The sequence below is a fragment of the Lissotriton vulgaris genome, chromosome 8 (genome assembly GCF_964263255.1).
Source record: "Lissotriton vulgaris chromosome 8, aLisVul1.2, whole genome shotgun sequence".
NCBI classification, from domain to species: Eukaryota; Metazoa; Chordata; class Amphibia; order Caudata; family Salamandridae; genus Lissotriton; species Lissotriton vulgaris.
This window is the reverse complement of record NC_141696.1, coordinates 545,641,867-545,664,072: the sequence shown is the minus strand read 5'-3', so window position 1 is coordinate 545,664,072 and position 22,206 is coordinate 545,641,867. Positions and strand designations below refer to the sequence as shown.

The 22,206-nt window shown below is 39.0% G+C and overlaps 8 non-coding genes across 8 annotated transcripts; all 8 read left to right on the top strand.

Annotated features, from left to right (window-relative positions):
- The first annotated feature begins 2,562 nt into the window (after positions 1 to 2,562).
- TRNAV-AAC (transfer RNA valine (anticodon AAC)) lies at positions 2,563 to 2,635 on the top strand. The gene has a single exon. It is a non-coding gene; the product is annotated as a tRNA-Val (tRNA).
- Positions 2,636 to 5,184: 2,549 nt separating this feature from the next.
- On the top strand, positions 5,185 to 5,257 carry TRNAV-CAC (transfer RNA valine (anticodon CAC)). Its single transcript has one exon. It is a non-coding gene; the product is annotated as a tRNA-Val (tRNA).
- A 2,897-nt stretch (positions 5,258 to 8,154) lies between these two features.
- Positions 8,155 to 8,227, top strand: TRNAV-CAC (transfer RNA valine (anticodon CAC)). Its single transcript has one exon. It is a non-coding gene; the product is annotated as a tRNA-Val (tRNA).
- A 2,771-nt stretch (positions 8,228 to 10,998) lies between these two features.
- On the top strand, positions 10,999 to 11,071 carry TRNAV-AAC (transfer RNA valine (anticodon AAC)). Its single transcript has one exon. It is a non-coding gene; the product is annotated as a tRNA-Val (tRNA).
- Positions 11,072 to 13,598: 2,527 nt separating this feature from the next.
- Positions 13,599 to 13,671, top strand: TRNAV-CAC (transfer RNA valine (anticodon CAC)). Its single transcript has one exon. It is a non-coding gene; the product is annotated as a tRNA-Val (tRNA).
- A 2,535-nt stretch (positions 13,672 to 16,206) lies between these two features.
- TRNAV-AAC (transfer RNA valine (anticodon AAC)) lies at positions 16,207 to 16,279 on the top strand. Its single transcript has one exon. It is a non-coding gene; the product is annotated as a tRNA-Val (tRNA).
- A 2,519-nt stretch (positions 16,280 to 18,798) lies between these two features.
- TRNAV-CAC (transfer RNA valine (anticodon CAC)) lies at positions 18,799 to 18,871 on the top strand. The gene has a single exon. It is a non-coding gene; the product is annotated as a tRNA-Val (tRNA).
- Positions 18,872 to 21,658: 2,787 nt separating this feature from the next.
- Positions 21,659 to 21,731, top strand: TRNAV-AAC (transfer RNA valine (anticodon AAC)). Its single transcript has one exon. It is a non-coding gene; the product is annotated as a tRNA-Val (tRNA).
- Positions 21,732 to 22,206: the final 475 nt, after the last annotated feature.

Sequence of the window (22,206 nt, the reverse complement as noted above, 5' to 3'; positions counted from 1 at the left end):
CACACGCGAAAGTCCCCGGTTCGAAACCAGGCAGAAACAGTTGTTATATTGTCTTGGCTGCAATGTTGAGAGGTGCTGTTTTGCCATGAAATTGTCCAGGCCCTGAAGATGGTTTCATGCAGACTCGTTCCAAGAAAGTGAATTCTCTTGAAAACACTAAAGTAATTGGCATGTGGATGTATCTGTTGATTCACAGACCTCACTTTTATAAGAGCCCTGCATTCTGTTCATTGCTCACCTAGAACATGCATTAACTTTGGGAATTGTTGGCACCAACAGGCATCTTAGTTTAGTGGAGTGTTTCTGGTGTTTAAGTGCAGAAGCCCTGGGCTCAATTCCTCGGTGACCCTTCTCAAGGTGATGATACAAATGCATCGTCACCTTTACGTTTAATGTCAGAATTGTTTATTTCTATTTGGTGGTGTATGAATGCTTGCAATAGTATGTTGATTTTTTCTAGCCTTGAATGAATAAAAGCAAATCACTCCTCTTTATGTATTTTTCTAATACATTGATATTTGCATCTCCTTTCCTAGCCTGCATATTTCACTATCTTACAGGCTGTATATAATAAGTATCAATTCAGGGGCCCTTCTTCTACTCAATTCACAACTGTTCTATCCCGGCATTGATAAGCAATCTACATCTGCTTCTGTTGTGTATTGGTTATCATGTTTACCTGACGTGTGAAAGCCCCATGTTTGACAGTGCGCGTTAATAAAGAGACCAATGATTTTTATTAAAAGTTGTCATGTGTTTTTGTTACCTTGCACCGGCCAAAAAGTGCCGGAAATGACTTCATTTGCAGTCACTTGAAAAGTAGGGATTCTCAAATAAATGGTAAGAGGTTGGAACAAATCTAAAGGAATGCATGGCATATCTATATGTATGTGTACGCAGGTATCCATATATAAAGATAGATAGATAGATAGATAGATAGATAGATAGATAGATAGATAGATAGATAGATAGATAGATAGATAGATAGATAGATAGATAGATAGATAGATAGATAGATAGATAGATAGATAGATAGATAGATAGATAGATAGATAGATAGATAGATAGATAGATATTGGGAGAGAGAGAGCGTTAATATAAACTGAGACTTTATTTTCCATCAAGCTGTCTTTCCTTTCCTTCAGGAGCAGAATGTTCTGATCATCAACGCTCCAGAATCTAGTGCTTGGTTGGCAAGCATCACACATTGTGATGTGTTAGCTAAGAGTTCCATGTCGTTCAGACTCATATATTCCTCTGTAGTTGTACCTTGGTGATTCAACAAAATGTGGCATCATAAGCAGCATTCTACTGCCATAGACTGGGCAGAAAAAACATTTAGAATTTCACTGAAAAAGAAAAAAAGCATACTTAGGCAGAGATTTTTAGACAGTAAGTACATTAGAGTAAGTGATGAATAAGCACTGCTTTAGTTAATTTACATAGGCAGAACAGAGACTGCTGGGAAAAGCCTGAAATTAAAGGCACAGAAAATGCCTGCTTCTGGATAGAACACTAAGAAGGGTTGAAAGTTTTTTCTCTGACCCTGGCCACTCTTACAAGCAATCCTATGATAGTCAGAAGGACCCACCCTAAAAAGGAAGGGACAGCCATTTGGACCCTTTCCACCTTTTCTATATCTCGCCTGATCGAGCCTGATCGAGCGCTGATTGAGCGGATTAGCACATGTACTTCTCATTTTGGGAAGGTATTGCTTAGCTTGCTACCAGCAGCTCAGTTATGTTATGATGTTAGAGGCTTGCAAGGAATGCTTTAGTCCTGCATTAGGCAGTTTTTATTGCTACTTGCATTCAAGGGAAAGATAATTAGCCAGAATCTGTGGCCCAGTTATTCAGCTTGGCATTCCGATTTGCACAAAGGGAATAAGCATTTGAGAAGAAATGCAACATGTGTTTCTTATGTTGTTATGAACAGCTTTTTATTCTTTCTCTTTAGGGTCTAGCCACTGCAGAAATAGATAAATAAGTGCTGACTTCCTGTAAGACGTGTCCAATTCTGGGACAAAATAAAAGGGGACACTTATAAATGATAGTGATATCATTTGAGAAAGGGTAAGTTGACACTGAATGTCATGTGTATTCACAGACCAAGCATGAAAAAGTCCCTAGCATGATCTTCATTGCGTGCTTAGAGCTGGTATTAGCTTTTCAGAGGTGCGGGCCTTTCGAAGGCTCGTTGGTCTAGGGGTATGATTCTCGCTTTGGGTGCGAGAGGTCCCGGGTTCAAATCCCAGACGAGCCCTTTCATTGGTGCTTTTTTAAAGTAGTATTGAAGTATGCATTTCAAAGCCAATATCAATTTTCTCTTTGCAGTAGTGGATGAATATTTGCTAGAGTCTCATGCTTTTAACCTTGCCCTGCCTGAGCAAATAGGAAACATTTCTCTTTAAGCATTTTGCAAAAATGCTGAACTTGCATGGCATATACAAGCGTTCAGCTAGGGCTGTCTGGGAAGGTTGCATGAAAGAAATCTAAAACCAGAGGCCCTTGGAATAGCCTGTTTTGAGAAGTTTCATCACAGAAGAATCAACTGTAGACATCTGTTTCTGTAGTGTAGTGGTTATCACGTTCGCCTAACACGCGAGAGGTCCCCGGTTCGAAACCAGGCAGAAACAGTTGTTATATTGTCTTGGCTGCAATGTTGAGAGGTGCCGTTTTGCCATGAAATTGTCCAGGCCCTGAAGATGGTTTCATGCAGACTCGTTCCAAGAAAATGAATTCTCTTGAAAACACTAAAGTAATAGGCATGTGGATGTATCTGTTGATTCACAGACCTCGCTTTCATAAGAGCCCTGCATTCTGTTCATTGCTCACCTAGAACATGCATTAACTTTGGGAATTGTTGGCACCAACAGGCATCTTAGTTTAGTGGAGTGTTTCTGGTGTTTAAGTGCAGAAGCCCTGGGCTCAATTCCTCGGTGACCCTTCTCAAGGTGATGATACAAATGCATCGTCACCTTTACGTTTAATGTCAGAATTGTTTATTTCTATTTGGTGGTGTATGAATGCTTGCAATAGTATGTTGATTTTTTCTAGCCTTGAATGAATAAAAGCAAATCACTCCTCTTTATGTATTTTTCTAATACATTGATATTTGCATCTCCTTTCCTAGCCTGCATATTTCACTATCTTACAGGCTGTATATAATAAGTATCAATTCAGGGGCCCTTCTTCTACTCAATTCACAACTGTTCTATCCCGGCATTGATAAGCAATCTACATCTGCTTCTGTTGTGTATTGGTTATCATGTTTACCTGACGTGTGAAAGCCCCATGTTTGACAGTGCGCGTTAATAAAGAGACCAATGATTTTTATTAAAAGTTGTCATGTGTTTTTGTTACCTTGCACCGGCCAAAAAGTGCCGGAAATGACTTCATTTGCAGTCACTTGAAAAGTAGGGATTCTCAAACAAATGGTAAGAGGTTGGAACAAATCTAAAGGAATGCATGGCATATCTATATGTATGTGTACGCAGGTATCCATATATAAAGATAGATAGATAGATAGATAGATAGATAGATAGATAGATAGATAGATAGATAGATAGATAGATAGATAGATAGATAGATAGATAGATAGATAGATAGATAGATAGATAGATAGATAGATAGATAGATAGATAGATAGATAGATAGATAGATAGATAGATAGATAGATAGATAGATAGATAGATAGATAGATAGATATTGGGAGAGAGAGAGCGTTAATATAAACTGAGACTTTATTTTCCATCAAGCTGTCTTTCCTTTCCTTCAGGAGCAGAATGTTCTGATCATCAGCGCTCCAGAATCTAGTGCTTGGTTGGCAAGCATCACACATTGTGATGTGTTAGCTAAGAGTTCCATGTCGTTCAGACTCATATATTCCTCTGTAGTTGTACCTTGGTGATTCAACAAAATGTGGCATCATAAGCAGCATTCTACTGCCATAGACTGGGCAGAAAAAACATTTAGAATTTCACTGAAACAGAAAAAAAGCATACTTAGGCAGAGCTTTCTGGACAGTAAGGACATTAGAGTAAGTGATGAATAAGCACTGCTTTTGTTAATTTACATAGGCAGAACAGAGACTGCTGGGAAAAGCCTGACATTAAAGGCATAGAAAATGCCTGCTTCTGGATAGAACACTAAGAAGGGTTGAAAGTTTTTTCTCTGACCCTGGCCACTCCTACAAGCAATCCTATGATAGTCAGAAGGACCCACCCTAAAAAGGAAGGGACAGCCATTTGGACCCTTTCCACCTTTTCTATATCTCACCTGATCGAGCGCTGATTGAGCGGATTAGCACATGTACTTCTCATTTTGGGAAGGTATTGCTTAGCTTGCTACCAGCAGCTCAGTTATGTTATGATGTTAGAGGCTTGCAAGGAATGCTTTAGTCCTGCATTAGGCAGTTTTTATTGCTACTTGCATTCAAGGGAAAGATAATTAGCCAGAATCTGTGACCCAGTTATTAAGCTTGGCATTCCGATTTGCACAAAGGGAATAAGCATTTGAGAAAAAATGCAACATGTGTTTCTTATGTTGTTATGAACAGCTTTTTATTCTTTCTCTTTAGGGTCTAGCCACTGCAGAAATAGATAAATAAGTGCTGACTTCCTGTAAGACGTGTCCAATTCTGGGACAAAATAAAAGGGGACACTTATAAATGATAGTGATATCATTTGAGAAAGGGTAAGTTGACACTGAATTTCATGTGTATTCACAGACCAAGCATGAAAAAGTCCCTAGCATGATCTTCATTGCGTGCTTAGAGCTGGTATTAGCTTTTCAGAGGTGCGGGCCTTTCGAAGGCTCGTTGGTCTAGGGGTATGATTCTCGCTTTGGGTGCGAGAGGTCCTGGGTTCAAATCCCAGGGAAGCCCTTTCATTGGTGCTTTTTTAAAGTAGTATTGAAGTATGCATTTCAAAGCCAATATCAATTTTCTCTTTGCAGTAGTGGATGAATATTTGCTAGAGTCTCATGCTTTTAACCTTGCCCTGCCTGAGCAAATAGGAAACATTTCTCTTTAAGCATTTTGCAAAAATGCTGAACTTGCATGGCATATACAAGCGTTCAGCTAGGGCTGTCTGGGAAGGTTGCATGAAAGAAATCTAAAACCAGAGGCCCTTGGAATAGCCTGTTTTGAGAAGTTTCATCACAGAAGAATCAACTGTAGACATCTGTTTCTGTAGTGTAGTGGTTATCACGTTCGCCTCACACGCGAAAGGTCCCCGGTTCGAAACCAGGCAGAAACAGTTGTTATATTGTCTTGGCTGCAATGTTGAGAGGTGCTGTTTTGCCATGAAATTGTCCAGGCCCTGAAGATGGTTTCATGCAGACTCGTTCCAAGAAAGTGAATTCTCTTGAAAACACTAAAGTAATTGGCATGTGGATGTATCTGTTGATTCACAGACCTCACTTTTATAAGAGCCCTGCATTCTGTTCATTGCTCACCTAGAACATGCATTAACTTTGGGAATTGTTGGCACCAACAGGCATCTTAGTTTAGTGGAGTGTTTCTGGTGTTTAAGTGCAGAAGCCCTGGGCTCAATTCCTCGGTGACCCTTCTCAAGGTGATGATACAAATGCATTGTCACCTTTACATTTAATGTCAGAATTGTTTATTTCTATTTGGTGGTGTATGAATGCTTGCAATAGTATGTTGATTTTTTCTAGCCTTGAATGAATAAAAGCAAATCACTCCTCTTTATGTATTTTTCTAATACATTGATATTTGCATCTCCTTTCCTAGCCTGCATTTTTCACTATCTTACAGGCTGTATATAATAAGTATCAATTCAGGGGCCCTTCTTCTACTCAATTCACAACTGTTCTATCCCGGCATTGATAAGCAATCTACATCTGCTTCTGTTGTGTATTGGTTATCATGTTTACCTGGCGTGTGAAAGCCCCATGTTTGACAGTGCGCGTTAATGAAGAGACCAATGATTTTTATTAAAAGTTGTCATGTGTTTTTGTTACCTTGCACCGGCCAAAAAGTGCCGGAAATGACTTCATTTGCAGTCACTTGAAAAGTAGGGATTCTCAAATAAATGGTAAGAGGTTGGAACAAATCTAAAGGAATGCATGGCATATCTATATGTATGTGTACGCAGGTATCCATATATAAAGATAGATAGATAGATAGATAGATAGATAGATAGATAGATAGATAGATAGATAGATAGATAGATAGATAGATAGATAGTTAGATAGATAGATAGATAGATAGATAGATAGATAGATAGATAGATAGATAGATAGATAGATAGATAGATAGATAGATAGATAGATAGATAGATAGATAGATAGATAGATAGATAGATAGATAGATAGATAGATAGATAGATAGATAGATAGATAGATAGATAGATAGATAGATAGATAGATAGATAGATAGATAGATAGATAGATAGATAGATAGATAGATAGATAGGTAGGTAGGTAGGTAGGTAGGTAGGTAGGTAGGTAGATAGATAGATAGATAGATAGATAGATAGATAGATAGATAGATAGATAGATAGATAGATAGATAGATAGATAGATAGATAGATAGATAGATAGATAGATAGATAGATAGATAGATAGATAGATAGATAGATAGATAGATAGATAGATAGATAGATAGATAGATAGATAGATAGATAGATAGATAGATAGATAGATAGATAGATATTGGGAGAGAGAGAGCGTTAATATAAACTGAGACTTTATTTTCCATCAAGCTGTCTTTCCTTTCCTTCAGGAGCAGAATGTTCTGATCATCAGCGCTCCAGAATCTAGTGCTTGGTTGGCAAGCATCACACATTGTGATGTGTTAGCTAAGAGTTCCATGTCGTTCAGACTCATATATTCCTCTGTAGTTGTACCTTGGTGATTCAACAAAATGTGGCATCATAAGCAGCATTCTACTGCCATAGACTGGGCAGAAAAAACATTTAGAATTTCACTGAAACAGAAAAAAAGCATACTTAGGCAGAGCTTTCTGGACAGTAAGGACATTAGAGTAAGTGATGAATAAGCACTGCTTTTGTTAATTTACATAGGCAGAACAGAGACTGCTGGGAAAAGCCTGACATTAAAGGCATAGAAAATGCCTGCTTCTGGATAGAACACTAAGAAGGGTTGAAAGTTTTTTCTCTGACCCTGGCCACTCCTACAAGCAATCCTATGATAGTCAGAAGGACCCACCCTAAAAAGGAAGGGACAGCCATTTGGACCCTTTCCACCTTTTCTATATCTCACCTGATCGAGCGCTGATTGAGCGGATTAGCACATGTACTTCTCATTTTGGGAAGGTATTGCTTAGCTTGCTACCAGCAGCTCAGTTATGTTATGATGTTAGAGGCTTGCAAGGAATGCTTTAGTCCTGCATTAGGCAGTTTTTATTGCTACTTGCATTCAAGGGAAAGATAATTAGCCAGAATCTGTGACCCAGTTATTAAGCTTGGCATTCCGATTTGCACAAAGGGAATAAGCATTTGAGAAAAAATGCAACATGTGTTTCTTATGTTGTTATGAACAGCTTTTTATTCTTTCTCTTTAGGGTCTAGCCACTGCAGAAATAGATAAATAAGTGCTGACTTCCTGTAAGACGTGTCCAATTCTGGGACAAAATAAAAGGGGACACTTATAAATGATAGTGATATCATTTGAGAAAGGGTAAGTTGACACTGAATTTCATGTGTATTCACAGACCAAGCATGAAAAAGTCCCTAGCATGATCTTCATTGCGTGCTTAGAGCTGGTATTAGCTTTTCAGAGGTGCGGGCCTTTCGAAGGCTCGTTGGTCTAGGGGTATGATTCTCGCTTTGGGTGCGAGAGGTCCCGGGTTCAAATCCCAGGGAAGCCCTTTCATTGGTGCTTTTTTAAAGTAGTATTGAAGTATGCATTTCAAAGCCAATATCAATTTTCTCTTTGCAGTAGTGGATGAATATTTGCTAGAGTCTCATGCTTTTAACCTTGCCCTGCCTGAGCAAATAGGAAACATTTCTCTTTAAGCATTTTGCAAAAATGCTGAACTTGCATGGCATATACAAGCGTTCAGCTAGGGCTGTCTGGGAAGGTTGCATGAAAGAAATCTAAAACCAGAGGCCCTTGGAATAGCCTGTTTTGAGAAGTTTCATCACAGAAGAATCAACTGTAGACATCTGTTTCTGTAGTGTAGTGGTTATCACGTTCGCCTCACACGCGAAAGGTCCCCGGTTCGAAACCAGGCAGAAACAGTTGTTATATTGTCTTGGCTGCAATGTTGAGAGGTGCTGTTTTGCCATGAAATTGTCCAGGCCCTGAAGATGGTTTCATGCAGACTCGTTCCAAGAAAGTGAATTCTCTTGAAAACACTAAAGTAATTGGCATGTGGATGTATCTGTTGATTCACAGACCTCACTTTTATAAGAGCCCTGCATTCTGTTCATTGCTCACCTAGAACATGCATTAACTTTGGGAATTGTTGGCACCAACAGGCATCTTAGTTTAGTGGAGTGTTTCTGGTGTTTAAGTGCAGAAGCCCTGGGCTCAATTCCTCGGTGACCCTTCTCAAGGTGATGATACAAATGCATTGTCACCTTTACATTTAATGTCAGAATTGTTTATTTCTATTTGGTGGTGTATGAATGCTTGCAATAGTATGTTGATTTTTTCTAGCCTTGAATGAATAAAAGCAAATCACTCCTCTTTATGTATTTTTCTAATACATTGATATTTGCATCTCCTTTCCTAGCCTGCATTTTTCACTATCTTACAGGCTGTATATAATAAGTATCAATTCAGGGGCCCTTCTTCTACTCAATTCACAACTGTTCTATCCCGGCATTGATAAGCAATCTACATCTGCTTCTGTTGTGTATTGGTTATCATGTTTACCTGGCGTGTGAAAGCCCCATGTTTGACAGTGCGCGTTAATGAAGAGACCAATGATTTTTATTAAAAGTTGTCATGTGTTTTTGTTACCTTGCACCGGCCAAAAAGTGCCGGAAATGACTTCATTTGCAGTCACTTGAAAAGTAGGGATTCTCAAATAAATGGTAAGAGGTTGGAACAAATCTAAAGGAATGCATGGCATATCTATATGTATGTGTACGCAGGTATCCATATATAAAGATAGATAGATAGATAGATAGATAGATAGATAGATAGATAGATAGATAGATAGATAGATAGATAGATAGATAGATAGATAGATAGATAGATAGATAGATAGATAGATAGATAGATAGATAGATAGATAGATAGATAGATAGATAGATAGATAGATAGATAGATAGATAGATAGATAGATAGATAGATAGATAGATAGATAGATAGGTAGGTAGGTAGGTAGGTAGATAGATAGATAGATAGATAGATAGATAGATAGATAGATAGATAGATAGATAGATAGATAGATAGATAGATAGATAGATAGATAGATAGATAGATAGATAGATAGATAGATAGATAGATAGATAGATAGATAGATAGATAGATAGATAGATAGATAGATAGATAGATAGATAGATAGATAGATATTGGGAGAGAGAGAGCGTTAATATAAACTGAGACTTTATTTTCCATCAAGCTGTCTTTCCTTTCCTTCAGGAGCAGAATGTTCTGATCATCAGCGCTCCAGAATCTAGTGCTTGGTTGGCAAGCATCACACATTGTGATGTGTTAGCTAAGAGTTCCATGTCGTTCAGACTCATATATTCCTCTGTAGTTGTACCTTGGTGATTCAACAAAATGTGGCATCATAAGCAGCATTCTACTGCCATAGACTGGGCAGAAAAAACATTTAGAATTTCACTGAAAAAGAAAAAAAGCATACTTAGGCAAAGCTTTCTGGACAGTAAGGACATTAGAGTAAGTGATGAATAAGCACTGCTTTTGTTAATTTACATAGGCAGAACAGAGACTGCTGGGAAAAGCCTGACATTAAAGGCATAGAAAATGCCTGCTTCTGGATAGAACACTAAGAAGGGTTGAAAGTGTTTTCTCTGACCCTGGCCACTCCTACAAGCAATCCTATGATAGTCAGAAGGACCCACCCTAAAAAGGAAGGGACAGCCATTTGGACCCTTTCCACCTTTTCTATATCTCACCTGATCGAGCCTGATCGAGCGCTGATTGAGCGGATTAGCACATGTACTTCTCATTTTGGGAAGGTATTGCTTAGCTTGCTACCAGCAGCTCAGTTATGTTATGATGTTAGAGGCTTGCAAGGAATGCTTTAGTCCTGCATTAGGCAGTTTTTATTGCTACTTGCATTCAAGGGAAAGATAATTAGCCAGAATCTGTGGCCCAGTTATTCAGCTTGGCATTCCGATTTGCACAAAGGGAATAAGCATTTGAGAAGAAATGCAACATGTGTTTCTTATGTTGTTATGAACAGCTTTTTATTCTTTCTCTTTAGGGTCTAGCCACTGCAGAAATAGATAAATAAGTGCTGACTTCCTGTAAGACGTGTCCAATTCTGGGACAAAATAAAAGGGGACACTTATAAATGATAGTGATATCATTTGAGAAAGGGTAAGTTGACACTGAATTTCATGTGTATTCACAGACCAAGCATGAAAAAGTCCCTAGCATGATCTTCATTGCGTGCTTAGAGCTGGTATTAGCTTTTCAGAGGTGCGGGCCTTTCGAAGGCTCGTTGGTCTAGGGGTATGATTCTCGCTTTGGGTGCGAGAGGTCCCGGGTTCAAATCCCAGACGAGCCCTTTCATTGGTGCTTTTTTAAAGTAGTATTGAAGTATGCATTTCAAAGCCAATATCAATTTTCTCTTTGCAGTAGTGGATGAATATTTGCTAGAGTCTCATGCTTTTAACCTTGCCCTGCCTGAGCAAATAGGAAACATTTCTCTTTAAGCATTTTGCAAAAATGCTGAACTTGCATGGCATATACAAGCGTTCAGCTAGGGCTGTCTGGGAAGGTTGCATGAAAGAAATCTAAAACCAGAGGCCCTTGGAATAGCCTGTTTTGAGAAGTTTCATCACAGAAGAATCAACTGTAGACATCTGTTTCTGTAGTGTAGTGGTTATCACGTTCGCCTAACACGCGAGAGGTCCCCGGTTCGAAACCAGGCAGAAACAGTTGTTATATTGTCTTGGCTGCAATGTTGAGAGGTGCCGTTTTGCCATGAAATTGTCCAGGCCCTGAAGATGGTTTCATGCAGACTCGTACCAAGAAAATGAATTCTCTTGAAAACACTAAAGTAATAGGCATGTGGATGTATCTGTTGATTCACAGACCTCGCTTTCATAAGAGCCCTGCATTCTGTTCATTGCTCACCTAGAACATGCATTAACTTTGGGAATTGTTGGCACCAACAGGCATCTTAGTTTAGTGGAGTGTTTCTGGTGTTTAAGTGCAGAAGCCCTGGGCTCAATTCCTCGGTGACCCTTCTCAAGGTGATGATACAAATGCATCGTCACCTTTACGTTTAATGTCAGAATTGTTTATTTCTATTTGGTGGTGTATGAATGCTTGCAATAGTATGTTGATTTTTTCTAGCCTTGAATGAATAAAAGCAAATCACTCCTCTTTATGTATTTTTCTAATACATTGATATTTGCATCTCCTTTCCTAGCCTGCATATTTCACTATCTTACAGGCTGTATATAATAAGTATCAATTCAGGGGCCCTTCTTCTACTCAATTCACAACTGTTCTATCCCGGCATTGATAAGCAATCTACATCTGCTTCTGTTGTGTATTGGTTATCATGTTTACCTGACGTGTGAAAGCCCCATGTTTGACAGTGCGCGTTAATAAAGAGACCAATGATTTTTATTAAAAGTTGTCATGTGTTTTTGTTACCTTGCACCGGCCAAAAAGTGCCGGAAATGACTTCATTTGCAGTCACTTGAAAAGTAGGGATTCTCAAACAAATGGTAAGAGGTTGGAACAAATCTAAAGGAATGCATGGCATATCTATATGTATGTGTACGCAGGTATCCATATATAAAGATAGATAGATAGATAGATAGATAGATAGATAGATAGATAGATAGATAGATAGATAGATAGATAGATAGATAGATAGATAGATAGATAGATAGATAGATAGATAGATAGATAGATAGATAGATAGATAGATAGATAGATAGATAGATAGATAGATAGATAGATATTGGGAGAGAGAGAGCGTTAATATAAACTGAGACTTTATTTTCCATCAAGCTGTCTTTCCTTTCCTTCAGGAGCAGAATGTTCTGATCATCAGCGCTCCAGAATCTAGTGCTTGGTTGGCAAGCATCACACATTGTGATGTGTTAGCTAAGAGTTCCATGTCGTTCAGACTCATATATTCCTCTGTAGTTGTACCTTGGTGATTCAACAAAATGTGGCATCATAAGCAGCATTCTACTGCCATAGACTGGGCAGAAAAAACATTTAGAATTTCACTGAAACAGAAAAAAAGCATACTTAGGCAGAGCTTTCTGGACAGTAAGGACATTAGAGTAAGTGATGAATAAGCACTGCTTTTGTTAATTTACATAGGCAGAACAGAGACTGCTGGGAAAAGCCTGACATTAAAGGCATAGAAAATGCCTGCTTCTGGATAGAACACTAAGAAGGGTTGAAAGTTTTTTCTCTGACCCTGGCCACTCCTACAAGCAATCCTATGATAGTCAGAAGGACCCACCCTAAAAAGGAAGGGACAGCCATTTGGACCCTTTCCACCTTTTCTATATCTCACCTGATCGAGCCTGATCGAGCGCTGATTGAGCGGATTAGCACATGTACTTCTCATTTTGGGAAGGTATTGCTTAGCTTGCTACCAGCAGCTCAGTTATGTTATGATGTTAGAGGCTTGCAAGGAATGCTTTAGTCCTGCATTAGGCAGTTTTTATTGCTACTTGCATTCAAGGGAAAGATAATTAGCCAGAATCTGTGACCCAGTTATTAAGCTTGGCATTCCGATTTGCACAAAGGGAATAAGCATTTGAGAAAAAATGCAACATGTGTTTCTTATGTTGTTATGAACAGCTTTTTATTCTTTCTCTTTAGGGTCTAGCCACTGCAGAAATAGATAAATAAGTGCTGACTTCCTGTAAGACGTGTCCAATTCTGGGACAAAATAAAAGGGGACACTTATAAATGATAGTGATATCATTTGAGAAAGGGTAAGTTGACACTGAATTTCATGTGTATTCACAGACCAAGCATGAAAAAGTCCCTAGCATGATCTTCATTGCGTGCTTAGAGCTGGTATTAGCTTTTCAGAGGTGCGGGCCTTTCGAAGGCTCGTTGGTCTAGGGGTATGATTCTCGCTTTGGGTGCGAGAGGTCCCGGGTTCAAATCCCAGGGAAGCCCTTTCATTGGTGCTTTTTTAAAGTAGTATTGAAGTATGCATTTCAAAGCCAATATCAATTTTCTCTTTGCAGTAGTGGATGAATATTTGCTAGAGTCTCATGCTTTTAACCTTGCCCTGCCTGAGCAAATAGGAAACATTTCTCTTTAAGCATTTTGCAAAAATGCTGAACTTGCATGGCATATACAAGCGTTCAGCTAGGGCTGTCTGGGAAGGTTGCATGAAAGAAATCTAAAACCAGAGGCCCTTGGAATAGCCTGTTTTGAGAAGTTTCATCACAGAAGAATCAACTGTAGACATCTGTTTCTGTAGTGTAGTGGTTATCACGTTCGCCTCACACGCGAAAGGTCCCCGGTTCGAAACCAGGCAGAAACAGTTGTTATATTGTCTTGGCTGCAATGTTGAGAGGTGCTGTTTTGCCATGAAATTGTCCAGGCCCTGAAGATGGTTTCATGCAGACTCGTTCCAAGAAAGTGAATTCTCTTGAAAACACTAAAGTAATTGGCATGTGGATGTATCTGTTGATTCACAGACCTCATTTTTATAAGAGCCCTGCATTCTGTTCATTGCTCACCTAGAACATGCATTAACTTTGGGAATTGTTGGCACCAACAGGCATCTTAGTTTAGTGGAGTGTTTCTGGTGTTTAAGTGCAGAAGCCCTGGGCTCAATTCCTCGGTGACCCTTCTCAAGGTGATGATACAAATGCATCGTCACCTTTACGTTTAATGTCAGAATTGTTTATTTCTATTTGGTGGTGTATGAATGCTTGCAATAGTATGTTGATTTTTTCTAGCCTTGAATGAATAAAAGCAAATCACTCCTCTTTATGTATTTTTCTAATACATTGATATTTGCATCTCCTTTCCTAGCCTGCATATTTCACTATCTTACAGGCTGTATATAATAAGTATCAATTCAGGGGCCCTTCTTCTACTCAATTCACAACTGTTCTATCCCGGCATTGATAAGCAATCTACATCTGCTTCTGTTGTGTATTGGTTATCATGTTTACCTGACGTGTGAAAGCCCCATGTTTGACAGTGCGCGTTAATAAAGAGACCAATGATTTTTATTAAAAGTTGTCATGTGTTTTTGTTACCTTGCACCGGCCAAAAAGTGCCGGAAATGACTTCATTTGCAGTCACTTGAAAAGTAGGGATTCTCAAATAAATGGTAAGAGGTTGGAACAAATCTAAAGGAATGCATGGCATATCTATATGTATGTGTACGCAGGTATCCATATATAAAGATAGATAGATAGATAGATAGATAGATAGATAGATAGATAGATAGATAGATAGATAGATAGATAGATAGATAGATAGATAGATAGATAGATAGATAGATAGATAGATAGATAGATAGATAGATAGATAGATAGATAGATAGATAGATAGATAGATAGATAGATAGATAGATATTGGGAGAGAGAGAGCGTTAATATAAACTGAGACTTTATTTTCCATCAAGCTGTCTTTCCTTTCCTTCAGGAGCAGAATGTTCTGATCATCAGCGCTCCAGAATCTAGTGCTTGGTTGGCAAGCATCACACATTGTGATGTGTTAGCTAAGAGTTCCATGTCGTTCAGACTCATATATTCCTCTGTAGTTGTACCTTGGTGATTCAACAAAATGTGGCATCATAAGCAGCATTCTACTGCCATAGACTGGGCAGAAAAAACATTTAGAATTTCACTGAAAAAGAAAAAAAGCATACTTAGGCAAAGCTTTCTGGACAGTAAGGACATTAGAGTAAGTGATGAATAAGCACTGCTTTTGTTAATTTACATAGGCAGAACAGAGACTGCTGGGAAAAGCCTGACATTAAAGGCATAGAAAATGCCTGCTTCTGGATAGAACACTAAGAAGGGTTGAAAGTTTTTTCTCTGACCCTGGCCACTCCTACAAGCAATCCTATGATAGTCAGAAGGACCCACCCTAAAAAGGAAGGGACAGCCATTTGGACCCTTTCCACCTTTTCTATATCTCACCTGATCGAGCCTGATCGAGCGCTGATTGAGCGGATTAGCACATGTACTTCTCATTTTGGGAAGGTATTGCTTAGCTTGCTACCAGCAGCTCAGTTATGTTATGATGTTAGAGGCTTGCAAGGAATGCTTTAGTCCTGCATTAGGCAGTTTTTATTGCTACTTGCATTCAAGGGAAAGATAATTAGCCAGAATCTGTGGCCCAGTTATTCAGCTTGGCATTCCGATTTGCACAAAGGGAATAAGCATTTGAGAAGAAATGCAACATGTGTTTCTTATGTTGTTATGAACAGCTTTTTATTCTTTCTCTTTAGGGTCTAGCCACTGCAGAAATAGATAAATAAGTGCTGACTTCCTGTAAGACGTGTCCAATTCTGGGACAAAATAAAAGGGGACACTTATAAATGATAGTGATATCATTTGAGAAAGGGTAAGTTGACACTGAATGTCATGTGTATTCACAGACCAAGCATGAAAAAGTCCCTAGCATGATCTTCATTGCGTGCTTAGAGCTGGTATTAGCTTTTCAGAGGTGCGGGCCTTTCGAAGGCTCGTTGGTCTAGGGGTATGATTCTCGCTTTGGGTGCGAGAGGTCCCGGGTTCAAATCCCAGACGAGCCCTTTCATTGGTGCTTTTTTAAAGTAGTATTGAAGTATGCATTTCAAAGCCAATATCAATTTTCTCTTTGCAGTAGTGGATGAATATTTGCTAGAGTCTCATGCTTTTAACCTTGCCCTGCCTGAGCAAATAGGAAACATTTCTCTTTAAGCATTTTGCAAAAATGCTGAACTTGCATGGCATATACAAGCGTTCAGCTAGGGCTGTCTGGGAAGGTTGCATGAAAGAAATCTAAAACCAGAGGCCCTTGGAATAGCCTGTTTTGAGAAGTTTCATCACAGAAGAATCAACTGTAGACATCTGTTTCTGTAGTGTAGTGGTTATCACGTTCGCCTAACACGCGAGAGGTCCCCGGTTCGAAACCAGGCAGAAACAGTTGTTATATTGTCTTGGCTGCAATGTTGAGAGGTGCCGTTTTGCCATGAAATTGTCCAGGCCCTGAAGATGGTTTCATGCAGACTCGTTCCAAGAAAATGAATTCTCTTGAAAACACTAAAGTAATAGGCATGTGGATGTATCTGTTGATTCACAGACCTCGCTTTCATAAGAGCCCTGCATTCTGTTCATTGCTCACCTAGAACATGCATTAACTTTGGGAATTGTTGGCACCAACAGGCATCTTAGTTTAGTGGAGTGTTTCTGGTGTTTAAGTGCAGAAGCCCTGGGCTCAATTCCTCGGTGACCCTTCTCAAGGTGATGATACAAATGCATTGTCACCTTTACATTTAATGTCAGAATTGTTTATTTCTATTTGGTGGTGTATGAATGCTTGCAATAGTATGTTGATTTTTTCTAGCCTTGAATGAATAAAAGCAAATCACTCCTCTTTATGTATTTTTCTAATACATTGATATTTGCATCTCCTTTCCTAGCCTGCATATTTCACTATCTTACAGGCTGTATATAATAAGTATCAATTCAGGGGCCCTTCTTCTACTCAATTCACAACTGTTCTATCCCGGCATTGATAAGCAATCTACATCTGCTTCTGTTGTGTATTGGTTATCATGTTTACCTGACGTGTGAAAGCCCCATGTTTGACAGTGCGCGTTAATAAAGAGACCAATGATTTTTATTAAAAGTTGTCATGTGTTTTTGTTACCTTGCACCGGCCAAAAAGTGCCGGAAATGACTTCATTTGCAGTCACTTGAAAAGTAGGGATTCTCAAACAAATGGTAAGAGGTTGGAACAAATCTAAAGGAATGCATGGCATATCTATATGTATGTGTACGCAGGTATCCATATATAAAGATAGATAGATAGATAGATAGATAGATAGATAGATAGATAGATAGATAGATAGATAGATAGATAGATAGATAGATAGATAGATAGATAGATAGATAGATAGATAGATAGATAGATAGATAGATAGATAGATAGATAGATAGATAGATAGATAGATATTGGGAGAGAGAGAGCGTTAATATAAACTGAGACTTTATTTTCCATCAAGCTGTCTTTCCTTTCCTTCAGGAGCAGAATGTTCTGATCATCAGCGCTCCAGAATCTAGTGCTTGGTTGGCAAGCATCACACATTGTGATGTGTTAGCTAAGAGTTCCATGTCGTTCAGACTCATATATTCCTCTGTAGTTGTACCTTGGTGATTCAACAAAATGTGGCATCATAAGCAGCATTCTACTGCCATAGACTGGGCAGAAAAAACATTTAGAATTTCACTGAAACAGAAAAAAAGCATACTTAGGCAGAGCTTTCTGGACAGTAAGGACATTAGAGTAAGTGATGAATAAGCACTGCTTTTGTTAATTTACATAGGCAGAACAGAGACTGCTGGGAAAAGCCTGACATTAAAGGCATAGAAAATGCCTGCTTCTGGATAGAACACTAAGAAGGGTTGAAAGTTTTTTCTCTGACCCTGGCCACTCCTACAAGCAATCCTATGATAGTCAGAAGGACCCACCCTAAAAAGGAAGGGACAGCCATTTGGACCCTTTCCACCTTTTCTATATCTCACCTGATCGAGCCTGATCGAGCGCTGATTGAGCGGATTAGCACATGTACTTCTCATTTTGGGAAGGTATTGCTTAGCTTGCTACCAGCAGCTCAGTTATGTTATGATGTTAGAGGCTTGCAAGGAATGCTTTAGTCCTGCATTAGGCAGTTTTTATTGCTACTTGCATTCAAGGGAAAGATAATTAGCCAGAATCTGTGACCCAGTTATTAAGCTTGGCATTCCGATTTGCACAAAGGGAATAAGCATTTGAGAAAAAATGCAACATGTGTTTCTTATGTTGTTATGAACAGCTTTTTATTCTTTCTCTTTAGGGTCTAGCCACTGCAGAAATAGATAAATAAGTGCTGACTTCCTGTAAGACGTGTCCAATTCTGGGACAAAATAAAAGGGGACACTTATAAATGATAGTGATATCATTTGAGAAAGGGTAAGTTGACACTGAATTTCATGTGTATTCACAGACCAAGCATGAAAAAGTCCCTAGCATGATCTTCATTGCGTGCTTAGAGCTGGTATTAGCTTTTCAGAGGTGCGGGCCTTTCGAAGGCTCGTTGGTCTAGGGGTATGATTCTCGCTTTGGGTGCGAGAGGTCCCGGGTTCAAATCCCAGGGAAGCCCTTTCATTGGTGCTTTTTTAAAGTAGTATTGAAGTATGCATTTCAAAGCCAATATCAATTTTCTCTTTGCAGTAGTGGATGAATATTTGCTAGAGTCTCATGCTTTTAACCTTGCCCTGCCTGAGCAAATAGGAAACATTTCTCTTTAAGCATTTTGCAAAAATGCTGAACTTGCATGGCATATACAAGCGTTCAGCTAGGGCTGTCTGGGAAGGTTGCATGAAAGAAATCTAAAACCAGAGGCCCTTGGAATAGCCTGTTTTGAGAAGTTTCATCACAGAAGAATCAACTGTAGACATCTGTTTCTGTAGTGTAGTGGTTATCACGTTCGCCTCACACGCGAAAGGTCCCCGGTTCGAAACCAGGCAGAAACAGTTGTTATATTGTCTTGGCTGCAATGTTGAGAGGTGCTGTTTTGCCATGAAATTGTCCAGGCCCTGAAGATGGTTTCATGCAGACTCGTTCCAAGAAAGTGAATTCTCTTGAAAACACTAAAGTAATTGGCATGTGGATGTATCTGTTGATTCACAGACCTCACTTTTATAAGAGCCCTGCATTCTGTTCATTGCTCACCTAGAACATGCATTAACTTTGGGAATTGTTGGCACCAACAGGCATCTTAGTTTAGTGGAGTGTTTCTGGTGTTTAAGTGCAGAAGCCCTGGGCTCAATTCCTCGGTGACCCTTCTCAAGGTGATGATACAAATGCATTGTCACCTTTACATTTAATGTCAGAATTGTTTATTTCTATTTGGTGGTGTATGAATGCTTGCAATAGTATGTTGATTTTTTCTAGCCTTGAATGAATAAAAGCAAATCACTCCTCTTTATGTATTTTTCTAATACATTGATATTTGCATCTCCTTTCCTAGCCTGCATTTTTCACTATCTTACAGGCTGTATATAATAAGTATCAATTCAGGGGCCCTTCTTCTACTCAATTCACAACTGTTCTATCCCGGCATTGATAAGCAATCTACATCTGCTTCTGTTGTGTATTGGTTATCATGTTTACCTGGCGTGTGAAAGCCCCATGTTTGACAGTGCGCGTTAATAAAGAGACCAATGATTTTTATTAAAAGTTGTCATGTGTTTTTGTTACCTTGCACCGGCCAAAAAGTGCCGGAAATGACTTCATTTGCAGTCACTTGAAAAGTAGGGATTCTCAAATAAATGGTAAGAGGTTGGAACAAATCTAAAGGAATGCATGGCATATCTATATGTATGTGTACGCAGGTATCCATATATAAAGATAGATAGATAGATAGATAGATAGATAGATAGATAGATAGATAGATAGATAGATAGATAGATAGATAGATAGATAGATAGATAGATAGATAGATAGATAGATAGATAGATAGATAGATAGATAGATAGATAGATAGATAGATAGATAGATAGATAGATAGATAGATAGATAGATAGATAGATAGATAGATAGATAGATAGGTAGGTAGGTAGGTAGGTAGGTAGATAGATAGATAGATAGATAGATAGATAGATAGATAGATAGATAGATAGATAGATAGATAGATAGATAGATAGATAGATAGATAGATAGATAGATAGATAGATAGATAGATAGATAGATAGATAGATAGATAGATAGATAGATAGATAGATAGATAGATAGATAGATAGATAGATAGATAGATAGATAGATAGATAGATATTGGGAGAGAGAGAGCGTTAATATAAACTGAGACTTTATTTTCCATCAAGCTGTCTTTCCTTTCCTTCAGGAGCAGAATGTTCTGATCATCAGCGCTCCAGAATCTAGTGCTTGGTTGGCAAGCATCACACATTGTGATGTGTTAGCTAAGAGTTCCATGTCGTTCAGACTCATATATTCCTCTGTAGTTGTACCTTGGTGATTCAACAAAATGTGGCATCATAAGCAGCATTCTACTGCCATAGACTGGGCAGAAAAAACATTTAGAATTTCACTGAAAAAGAAAAAAAGCATACTTAGGCAAAGCTTTCTGGACAGTAAGGACATTAGAGTAAGTGATGAATAAGCACTGCTTTTGTTAATTTACATAGGCAGAACAGAGACTGCTGGGAAAAGCCTGACATTAAAGGCATAGAAAATGCCTGCTTCTGGATAGAACACTAAGAAGGGTTGAAAGTTTTTTCTCTGACCCTGGCCACTCCTACAAGCAATCCTATGATAGTCAGAAGGACCCACCCTAAAAAGGAAGGGACAGCCATTTGGACCCTTTCCACCTTTTCTATATCTCACCTGATCGAGCCTGATCGAGCGCTGATTGAGCGGATTAGCACAGGTACTTCTCATTTTGGGAAGGTATTGCTTAGCTTGCTACCAGCAGCTCAGTTATGTTATGATGTTAGAGGCTTGCAAGGAATGCTTTAGTCCTGCATTAGGCAGTTTTTATTGCTACTTGCATTCAAGGGAAAGATAATTAGCCAGAATCTGTGGCCCAGTTATTCAGCTTGGCATTCCGATTTGCACAAAGGGAATAAGCATTTGAGAAGAAATGCAACATGTGTTTCTTATGTTGTTATGAACAGCTTTTTATTCTTTCTCTTTAGGGTCTAGCCACTGCAGAAATAGATAAATAAGTGCTGACTTCCTGTAAGACGTGTCCAATTCTGGGACAAAATAAAAGGGGACACTTATAAATGATAGTGATATCATTTGAGAAAGGGTAAGTTGACACTGAATTTCATGTGTATTCACAGACCAAGCATGAAAAAGTCCCTAGCATGATCTTCATTGCGTGCTTAGAGCTGGTATTAGCTTTTCAGAGGTGCGGGCCTTTCGAAGGCTCGTTGGTCTAGGGGTATGATTCTCGCTTTGGGTGCGAGAGGTCCCGGGTTCAAATCCCAGACGAGCCCTTTCATTGGTGCTTTTTTAAAGTAGTATTGAAGTATGCATTTCAAAGCCAATATCAATTTTCTCTTTGCAGTAGTGGATGAATATTTGCTAGAGTCTCATGCTTTTAACCTTGCCCTGCCTGAGCAAATAGGAAACATTTCTCTTTAAGCATTTTGCAAAAATGCTGAACTTGCATGGCATATACAAGCGTTCAGCTAGGGCTGTCTGGGAAGGTTGCATGAAAGAAATCTAAAACCAGAGGCCCTTGGAATAGCCTGTTTTGAGAAGTTTCATCACAGAAGAATCAACTGTAGACATCTGTTTCTGTAGTGTAGTGGTTATCACGTTCGCCTAACACGCGAGAGGTCCCCGGTTCGAAACCAGGCAGAAACAGTTGTTATATTGTCTTGGCTGCAATGTTGAGAGGTGCCGTTTTGCCATGAAATTGTCCAGGCCCTGAAGATGGTTTCATGCAGACTCGTTCCAAGAAAATGAATTCTCTTGAAAACACTAAAGTAATAGGCATGTGGATGTATCTGTTGATTCACAGACCTCGCTTTCATAAGAGCCCTGCATTCTGTTCATTGCTCACCTAGAACATGCATTAACTTTGGGAATTGTTGGCACCAACAGGCATCTTAGTTTAGTGGAGTGTTTCTGGTGTTTAAGTGCAGAAGCCCTGGGCTCAATTCCTCGGTGACCCTTCTCAAGGTGATGATACAAATGCATCGTCACCTTTACGTTTAATGTCAGAATTGTTTATTTCTATTTGGTGGTGTATGAATGCTTGCAATAGTATGTTGATTTTTTCTAGCCTTGAATGAATAAAAGCAAATCACTCCTCTTTATGTATTTTTCTAATACATTG